Raw genomic sequence first — 10,977 nt, 5'->3', positions numbered from 1 at the left:
TCATCAGATCTCATTGCAGCTACCCTGGAACTTTATACTTGCAGAAGGATCCTGTGATGGTAGATTCTATCGATTAAACGTTCTTCAGGGCAAAGATAATCTGTGTTTGTACATCTCCCAGCACAATGGGGCCCCATTCCCAACTGGGACCTTTGAGCACTACCATAATATAAATATTTACTATTAAGAACAGGAGGTCTGTTAGTATTGCCAATTGACTTTCCAACCCTCCAGTTCTTCACAGGCTCTTCAGGGAGCGGGGGAACAATACCCATCTAGGGGTCTCAGGTACAAGGTGGCAAGTGTATCACCTTATTCCTCTATTCTGCTCCCTCACAACAACTTCTGTTGTGTAAATAAAATTAAAATGTCTCTAAGTGGGTTTCAGATGTGCAGCTCCAGCAGAACTGCTGCCTAGCACCAGAGCACTGACAGGAGACTGGTTAAGAGATCTGATGCAGAGGGACAGGAAACCAGATTGCCTGCAGACAGGGCAAGCGCGTGAGAGAAGCAGCCTTAGGAGTGGCTTCCTGGGCATGGAAGTAGATGATGAGGCAATAAGAGCTGTTAGCATGGCACGCTCAGGAGATAGAGCTTTCAGGGTATGTTTTAAAGAGCCATCACTCCACTCCTATATTACACACAAATCTACCTCCCCCATTTTAAACACCTGACCTATACAATTAAAATGTGCATTTCATGTCATTTTATACGCATATTTGTATCAGTATAATTGGTACTGGGGGTGGGAGGGTATATTTTATACCATTGGCCGTGCTTTATTAACTATAGTAGCTTATTGCCAACTGAGAACCCCTGACAGAGGTGAGTGGGGGGAAATATCAGTATAGAGATAATAAGTTATAAATAAATAACACTATTATTAGTGCTTATGGAAGAAATTTTCAAACCCAAGCGTAAGTCCTGAGTTAATGGAACTTGGGTAGATGACACTCAAGACAGTTGGCTTGAGAAATGACTTATGATGCCATTTTTATTTTGCCAGTGCTGCTTAAATGCATAGTGGGTATAACATCTAAGGGCTCGGGATGGGGGTGGGGTGAGCTACACAATTTTCTTATTCCCTAATGAAGGATTCCTGAACTGACTTTGATAGCTGTTATGGCAAAGGTGGGAATTAAATGCTGGCTAACTGTATAAAAACTAGCTGTAAAAGCTATTAATAAATGGGTAAAAACTTGAGAACTTTTTCACAAGTGCCTCTGCCTGGACACATATGTCCAGGTGGGCTGGCTATTGCAGTCACTAAAGATGGTTGGGTAAGAACATTCTGTCTGAGGGAGAATACCTGAGAAACTGACTACACATGGCAGAGGAGTTTGAGTTACAAAGTGGCACGATATAGGGAGAAGCATGTTAACACACAGTTCCATCTGAACCATGCCCAGGATGAGGCTTTGTGGCTTCCAAATTAAGGCCACAATAATTCTGAATGAGACTGTCTATACAGGGGTTTAATGTGATTTAACTAATCCACTTTTAATTCACACCTCTAGTTAATTCAGATTAATTTTCCTGAGTGTTCCCAGGTAAACAAGCCCAATGAAGATGCTCACTAAAGGTATTAAGAAATGTGGTCTTAATTCTCCAATGACTTGCACTATGTAGAGTCACACCAGAGCATGAGGAATGCAAAGTGGTTGTAAAATGCTATAAGTCGGAATGGTAGCATTTTATATCCACTTTGCACTGGTATAAATGATTATTATACTGAGTCCAGTGTGAGGGAGAGACCTCAATATTGATGAAAAAATGATAGATTAATTTAACTATCAACTTTTAATGTTGGTATTTACAAACATGTTAGCATCTTTACTGAATATTAAGCCATAGCTGCAGGTATGTTATAGTCTCCATAACTGAAAAATGCAACTATCTAAACATACTACTTTGTTATGTAAATGTTCAAACTAATCAAAGTAATTCTGCTTCAGTCATCCAAGGATGAGAAAATATCAGGAAGATAACTCCTCCTTACTCATAAAACCATTACATTAGACTGCATCTTGGCACAGAAAGCATTTTACCATTTACTTAGCAATGATATAAGGAAACTACATTAGCCCCCTTTAAATTTAGTTAAAATACTTGCAAATAAATGATCAGTCCTTTCAATATTTAAAGAAGGAAACAAAGGCATAAAAATTTCCAGCTACGCGTGTTTTTTCCTAGAGGCTTTTAAGGACACAAGCTGGAAGAGGAGGGGGTGTGGAATTGGTATAGCCCACTCAACACCTAGATTTATTGCTCCGATAACACAGCCTTACGTATCTTTTCACAATTAGGTTATTTCCTAAAATATGAATATTTCAGATCATTTCCTTTCTTGAAACAAGGATACATATGTGCCAAACTGGTATTTTATACAAAAGGGGGGAAGGCAGGACTCATTCTATCCTGAACTGTTATGGTTCGATAAGGAACTTCAGTATTAATTCTCTTTGATGTCTTTTAGACCAAATTATGGTTACCCATTACAGTCTTTGCAATTAAAATGCCTGTCAAATGTTTACACAAAGTACCAATCACAACAACCAATCTTACATCCATTTTTCAAAATGTAGAGGGGCTACAAAAATCAGAAAATACAATAATTTCAATTATCCTCAATTAATTAATTTAATTAATTTGACAGGGAAAATGTCACCTCAGGATATGATGCAGAGATAAAATTTCTAGACACTTCCTGGAGCAGCTATTCCTGGAACACAAAAGGGGAAAGGCAATTCTTGATTTAGTTCTAAGTGGAGCACAGAATCTGGCCCAAGAGGTAACTATAGCTGAACCGCTTGGTAGTAGTGACCATATTGTAATTAAATTTAACATTCTTGCAGGGGATATAACACAACCCCCCCCCACCACCACCACAGTAATGTTTAACTTTAATAATGGGAACTATACACAAAATTAGGTTGTTTATAAGATGGGAATTAAAAGGCTCCGTCACAAGGGTTACTTACCTGCAAACAGCATGGTGACTATTTAAAAATACCATACCAGAGGCTTAGATTAAATGAATACCCCAAATCAGAAGACACAATGACAGAATCAAAAGAATACCATAATGACTAAACATCAGAGTAATAAAGGTGGTTAGAGGTAAAAAGGCATCCTTTAAAATTTGGAAGTGAAATCCTAGTGAGGATAATAGGAAGGAGCACAAACTCTGGCAGGTTAAACATAAAAATATAATATGTTAGGACAAGTATTTAAGAAGCAACTTGCTAAAAATGCAAGAACTAAGAGATATTTTTTTCTTTTAAGTACATCAGAAGCAGAAAAACTGCCAAGAATCAGTGGGGCCAGTAGATCACCAACGTACTAAAAGGATCACTCATGGAAGACAAGACCACTGCGGAGAAGCTACATACATTCTGTGCAGGGCTGGTGCTTCCATTTAGGTGACCTAGGCCGTCGCCTAGGGCGCCAGAATTTGGGAGGGTGGCATTTTGCGGCCCTCGGTGGCAATTCGGTGGCGGGGGGTCCTTCCACGCTCCAGGTCTTCGATGGCAATTCTGCGGTGGGTCCTTCACTTGTTCCGGAACCTGCCGCTGAAGTGCCCCAAAGACCGGGAGCACGGAAGGACCCCCCCTGCCACTGAATTGCCGCCGACCGGGAGCGCGGAAGGACCCCTGCCTAGGGCGCCAAAAACCCTGATGCCACTCCTGATTCTGTGCATCAGTCTTCACTGCAGAGGATGTGATGGAGATATCCAAAAATAATAGCTCTGATGTGGGTGATAGATCTGAAGTACTGTCCCATATAAAGTGTCAATAGAAGAGCGTTTAGAACAAATGGATGAATTAAACAGTAATAAGTCACCAGACCAGATGATATTCACCTAAGAGTGTAGGAGCAGGATTTTTTAATTGTACTATGAGAATTAATGTATAATTTGATTTCATCCTGCCAGCCACCCTTGTTAAATAGCAGAAAGGAATGACCCTCTGGAACTATGGGATTCTGTTTCCCATATGCATTACAAATTGGGCCCTTTCTAGTTCTATGTTTTAAGGTTTAGTTAGTAAGAGACAGGATCCTTTATTGTGTCTATCTTAAGTAGATAAGTAGGAAGATTGAAGGCCTGGGCCTCAATGTGAATTGTTTTGGTTATAAAACTTAGCAACGTTTAATTTACAATGTATTTTTGCTCGACATAAAATACTGCTGTTTGTATTCTCAGAGGTCTCTGTAAAAGATTGTTTGTGTGAATGAGGAATGCATGCATCAGGAAAAGATTAGGTGTGAATGCCATTGTTAACCAGATGGTCAAGAAAGGAGGAGCGAAGACACTTATCAGGTCAAGACTTATTGATGCCAGAGAACCATCAATGCGCATCCATGATTAAGGAAGGGCAGACTGACAACCCTAAGGTGGAGGCTGGCACCCCTAAAGACAATAATTAAATCAGATCCGGGACAGGATGACTCTCTTGGAGGTGTTTTGGAATGTTTACATCAAAAGATAACACCAATTAAGGAGTAACCGGTCATAAACTGACATAGAAAAATCCATAGACTTCAACAGAGAAAAAAAGACTATAGGAACAGGGTGCTTTGCCATGGGACTTTAGGTTCGTCTTGCCACTACTCTAGGAGCATGGGTTCATGACCGACAGAGACATGCTCCCCTCTGAAGCCAATCTGGCTGGCCACTAGGTTGATCCAGACTCTGGATTGGTAACTATAAACATTGACTGGCGGGACTGTGTGCATGGTGTGTGTGTGAGAGAGACTGAAAAGCATATGCTAACTGCTGTATTCTCAATAAATGCAGCATATTGCCTTCTTCCCTATAAAAAAATCTCATGTGCTCTGTTTAAGCATAACAAGAGTTCTGAGGGATATCAAATATGAAATTGCCAAACTACTAACTGTAAGTATGTAACCTATCTGTGAAATCAGCTTCTGTACCAGATGACAGGAGGGTAACTAATATAATACAGATGTAAGCAGAGTCAGAATGAGCTCTACCCTGACATCTGGTGGTGAGCTGTGGAAAAGACTTCAGGAGCTGATCTCGTTTGCATGGGCATACCCTAACATGATTGACTGCCTCCCCAAATGGTCACTATGGCTGCTGTGGGATCCCCAGTCTCTTTGTTATTAGGGCAGGAGTAATAAAGCATTGTTATCCTGGTTATGTGACTCAAGGGTAGTAGAACTGTACTTGGCATTTTATGATGGAGGGACTCATCCTCAACTAAGCAGCACTCACTAGGCAGGGGACATGGGTTCCAAAGCCCAGTAAATTGAGATAGCCTGGGGACAGGTATGTGTATCTGGTAGTGTAGGCCCCCTCAGAAAGCTCTAAAAATTACTTTGATCCCTTCTCTCTCCACTGTGTAATAACAGAGCTAATTTTGACTCTATTGGGAGTCTTATTACATGCTGAAGAGCTGAAATCACTGATACCTAGCTATAAGCATTAGACCTACTTTGGGCTAGTGGTGCATCAGCACTGAGGTTCCCCTGCTACCAGCTGAAATCGCTAAAGTTGCTGAGAGCTGTGTTAAGTGGGGGGGAACCTGAAAACAAGTGGGTAGCGGACAGCAGGATGGCTAGAGCAGAGTGGATAGCAGGGCAGCTAGAGCAGAGCAGATAGCAGGGCGGCTGGTGGAGTGGAGCGGACAGCAGGACAGCAGGAGAGGTGCAACTGGCAGTGAAGACTGCAGCAGAACCCTATGGAGAGGTGTGTCACTCAGCCATCAACCTGAGCAGCGAAGCATGTAAGATGCCCCCCCTCCCCATACCTCTCTCCACTTCCACCCAGGATGGGAGGTAAGCTCTGCAGATGAACTTCTGGACTCTAGGTGTGGGGGCTGCTCTGACCAAGGACAGAAACTGGGGTGAGGGGTGACTTTTGGGTTGCTGGACTTAAGACCCTGAGGGGAAAAGGACACTGCTGGCAATTACAAGCCAGTGAGCCTAACTTCAGTACCAGGCAAATTGGTTGAAACTATAGTAAAGAACAGAATTATCAGACACGTAGATAAACATGATATGTTGGCGAAGACTCAACCCAGCTTTTATAAAGGGAAATCATGCCTCAATCTATTCTTTGAGTTTGTCAACAAAGCTTGTTAATAAGGATGATTCTGTAACCTCAAATACACTATATTGACTGAAAGTTTTTGACAAGGTGGCTCACTGAAGGCCCTTAAGAAAAGTAAGCAGTCATGGGAGAAGAGGGAAGGCCCTCTCATGGTAGATTGGAAAGTGTAGGAATAAATGGTCAGATTTTACGGAAGAGAGAGGTAAATAGTGGGGTTCCCCAAGTGTCTGTGCTGGCACCAGTGCTGTTCAACATATTCATAAATGATTTCAAAAATGGGATTAACAGTGAGGTGACAAAGTTTGCAGACTATACACAATTACTTGAGATAGTTAAAATCCAGAGTAGATTGTGAAGAGTTACAGAGGGATCTCACAAAACTTGGTGACTTGGCAACAAAGTGGCAGATGAAATTCAATGTCGATAAATGCAAAGTAATGCACATTGGAAAACATAATCCCAACTATGCATCCAAAATGATGGGGTCTAAATTAGCTGTTATCATTCAAGAAAGATCTTGAATCACCATAGACAGTTCTCTGAAAACTTCAGTTCAATATGCAGCAATGGTCAAAAAGGTATAGCAAATGAGACAGAAAATATGTTGGCACTATATAAATCCCTGGTTCATCCACATATTGAATAGTGTGTCCAGCTCTGGTCTTCCAATCTCAGAAAGGAACAGTGGAACTGGAAAGGTTCAGAGAAGGGCAACAAAGATGATCATGGGTTTGGAATGACTTCCATATGAGGAGAGACTAAAACAATTAGGGCAGTTTAGCTTAGAAAAGAGACAACTAAGAGGGGACTATGATAGAAATTTATGAACTATGTGAAAAAATAAATAGAGGAATGTTATTTACCCTTTCACAGTATATAAAAACTGGAGTACATTAATAGGTAGCTGGTTTAATCCAAACAAGTGAAAGTATCCTCTTCCACCCACAATGCACAATAAACCTGTGGAACTCATTGCGTTGGGTTGTTGTGAAGGCCAAAGTATAACTGGGTTCAAAAAGGAACTGGATAAGTTTATGAAGGTCAGGTCCATCAATGCCTGTTAGTCAAAATGGTCAGGGATGTAACCCCATACTCAGGGCAACTTTAAGCCTCTGCCTGCCAGAAGGTGGGATTGGAAGACAGGCATCGATCATGCCACAATTTCCCTTTTCTGTATACTCTCCCTCACGTTCTGGTACTGGCCATAGTCAGAAACAGGATACTGTGCTAGATGGACCATTCTTCTGACCCAATATGGCAGCTCTTATATATGTCATGGGAGATAACTGTCCCACTTTATTCAGCACTGGTGAGGCTTAAGGTGAAGGAGTACTGTGTCTAGTTCTGGTCACCATACCTTAAGAAAGATATGGACAAATTAGATGAAGTACAGAGCAATGGAACAAAAATGGAACAAGGTTTAGAAAACCTCACCTATGAGGAAAGGTTAAAAATCTGGTCATGTTAAGTCTTGAGAAAAGATAACTGAAGGGGGGAGGAGGAAATCTAGTAACAATCTTCAAATATATTAAGGGCTGTTATAAAGAGGATGGTGATTAATTGTCCAGTGTAGGTTTGACAAGGAGTTATTGGGTTAAATTGTAGCAAGAAAGATCTAGGTTAGAAAAGTTTTCCTAATATCAAATAAGGACAGTTAAGTACTGGAATAGGCTTCCAAGGAAGGTTGTGGAATCTCCATCACCGGAATTTTTTTAAGAACAGGTTAATCAGACAGCTGTCAGGGATAGACTGAGTTTACTTTATCCTGCATCAGCATGAGGGACTGGACTAGATAACCTCTTGAGGTCCTTTCTAGCCATACACTACTGTGATTGTATAGTGTGACCTAAGGTATGTAAAAGAACCCATGCGACTACAAGAGGAGTCACACCCTTGAGTTGGCAGTAAGAGAAGCTTCTACCATTTGTTATTTCTCTAATCTAAGTACTTTTAACATATTTTAAAAATAAAATAACCTGGTGTCCAACAATTTTAAATCACGCCTTTCTACCTCACACCAGTGTAACAGAGAGTGAAGCCCTGTGTCTCTCTGCTGAATTTCTGAAGTGCAATGGTCTTTGTGAAGCTTTGCTTTATTTGCCACCTTTGATCAAGGTAAAGTGAATTTGTGTGCAGATTGGGTAAAAATCACCACTGTTCAGAAGATCCTCATAGATCTTTGCACAATTTTAGTCCAACTAAAGGCCTCAAAATGGGATTTATATAGGAGATAAGACTTGTATGCATCCTCTACCGAAGAGTGGATTTCAGCCACTGTGAATAAAATAGACTAGGAGTAAATAGCTATAAGCCTTGTCACTAACTTCTGTCCCAGTGAGGAACCGGCTCAATCTTAAATCCCCAAAACTATCTACTTGTTGGCAGAAGAGACAATACTATTCTCTAAAGAATATTCTCAAATGTAAAAGGTCACTCTTCTGCTTTTGACCAATGAATAACTATTTTGATCAATTGTTGAAATAAAACAAAGCAGCAATAGAGGTCCAATATTGATGGTGAGGAAAACAAAATGTCAAACAGAATGAGGAATATCTTTTATGCTGTGGTTCAATGAAGGACGGCACTTGCTAGGATAAATAATGCAGAGCAGAAATAATATAATACCCAACTGAGGACACAGAATGTATATTCCTTAAAAATATATTGGACTTGTATATATATTGTCATAAGACAAAAACAAAGAACATTGAACAAGTAGTTTATGCTGATGCTAAAACATTCTGACTGTATAAATTATTTAACAATTTCAAGTTAGATTTTGGACACTGATCAGAGAGAATTGAGAAGTTGTGTCAATAGGCTGCACCTTTCAAAAATGAATGAAAGGTAGAGAAATTGCTAACTTAAGACTTAGAAAATAAGGAAAAACTTTTGTGAAATTGTAGCAGGAAGCACAGAGACAAAATGCATGTATATCATACTTTAACTAGAGGAAGCTCACTGGTGGCTCTAACTGGGGTCCATAGATGCAATTTCACCCAGGCCCAGATGTGCACTATGGGGGTTGGCTCTCATCTGGCTGAGAGTGCAGCTGGCATTTGGGTCCCACTCTGCCTGCTGTTGGTTCCACAATAGCTCCTCTCAGCAGCAGAGAATGAAAGGAAGCCTTTAGCAAGCAGGGAGGGTAAAGGATTGAGGCAGGAGAGAAAGAAAGGGGACTGAAGCCGAGCTGTTCTCCTTCTCTGGCCTGGCAGGGAGCTCCGGTATGGGGGAAAGGACAACAGGAGTGGAAACCTGTGCCACTACCACTGGAGTAGGGATGCCCACTCTATATGCTCCTGCCTACTCCAGGTCCAGGCTGTGGCAACTCCCTCCTGTGACCCTAGGGGATGAGTGGAACTGCATGTGGTCTTGCACTCATTGAACTGGGAGGCCACATCTGCCCTTGAGTAAGCTACAATTTAAGTAGCATAAAGAAAGATCAGTTCCTCAAAATTAATCCCTGGCATTTTCTTTGGATCAAGGAGACATTCCTCTATAGATAAGGAAATCAGAAAAAAAAAGTTTCAAAAGCATATAATGTTAATAGAACATCCTAAAACTGATAAACCTCTTCAAATAATCAGGTTGAGTTAATTGAACTGAAGAGAAGTTGATGTGCTCTGATAAGCTCACTGAAGAAATCCCATAAAATCCTACATCACATATTGAAAAGAAGCGATATTTAAATTGAATTCTCCACAAAACAAAGAGAGACTGCTTGCTAACTATAAAGGCAGAGAAGATAAAAATTGAAAAAGGGAAGCAATTGTTACTTTAGATCTCACAGGTCAGGAAAAAGTACTACTTTAATTAAAGGCAAGATAAGTGAGAAAGTGCAAAGAGGTGAATTTTCTGGATGAACTGCGTATGTGAAGAATGATAGCTTTATGATGACTGCCATCTGAACCACCTGTCTATGAAGAGAAAAGCTGATTATGAAACACATTATTAATAAGAAATGCTTCAAACTTTTCAGTAATAAAAGGTAGCTTAAGTCAGCATGAATCAGTTACTATATATCAGTTCTTCTCTTCATCAAATATTAAGGTTTGATGAGATACTAGGCAAACTACTGTATATTCCTAAGTCATCTGAATTTGTCGTGATGACACCTGGGCTAAATTATCTTCTGATGTAAATGGGTGAGAAATTTGCAAAAAATCAATAATATTTGCCCATTTACATCAGCATATTTGGCCTAATGGGTCCAAATCAGACCTGGCATAAGTAGGCGCAGCTCCTTTGACTTCAGAGTTTAAGACATTGGATCATTTTGGTGGTTAGATATGGAGGTTAATGTAATTGATTGAGGAAGAAAGTAACTATGCCTAACTTTAACAGAATATACTTAGACTCCCAGAAGAGTGGTTTCCAAACTGTGGGGCATGCCCCTCAGGGGGTGCAGAGAAACATTCAGGGGGCATGGTGGGGCAGAACATCAAAAAAAGAAACAAGGTCGGTGAGGTTATATTTTTTACTGGGTCAACTTCTGTTGGTGAGAGAGACAAACTTTGGAGCTTACACAGAGCTCTTCTTCATGTCTAGGAAAAGTACTCAGTCTCTCACAGCTAAATACAAGAACAGATGTTGATCCAGTAAAAGATATTACCTTATCTACCTTGTCTCTCTAATATCGTGAGACTGACAAAGCTACAATAACACTGCATATATATATCAAAAAAGAACGAAAAGTGCCCCTATCATGAAGTCCTAAAAGTTGGCAACTGAAACCAGACAGCATGGTCCTAACTAAATGTGCTGTGCTGTGCTGTGCATGTGCTCTGCTATGTATGTCTCTTCCTATCCACAGCAAACTTACCTAGCTCAAACTTTGTGCTTTCTAAATAAGTTGAACTTTTTTTCTTATATCACATTCCCTCACAAAAGAAAGCTCCAAT

The sequence above is a fragment of the Gopherus flavomarginatus genome, chromosome 3, assembly GCF_025201925.1.
Source record: "Gopherus flavomarginatus isolate rGopFla2 chromosome 3, rGopFla2.mat.asm, whole genome shotgun sequence".
Classification (NCBI taxonomy): Eukaryota; Metazoa; Chordata; order Testudines; family Testudinidae; genus Gopherus; species Gopherus flavomarginatus.
This window is presented reverse-complemented; position numbering follows the sequence as displayed.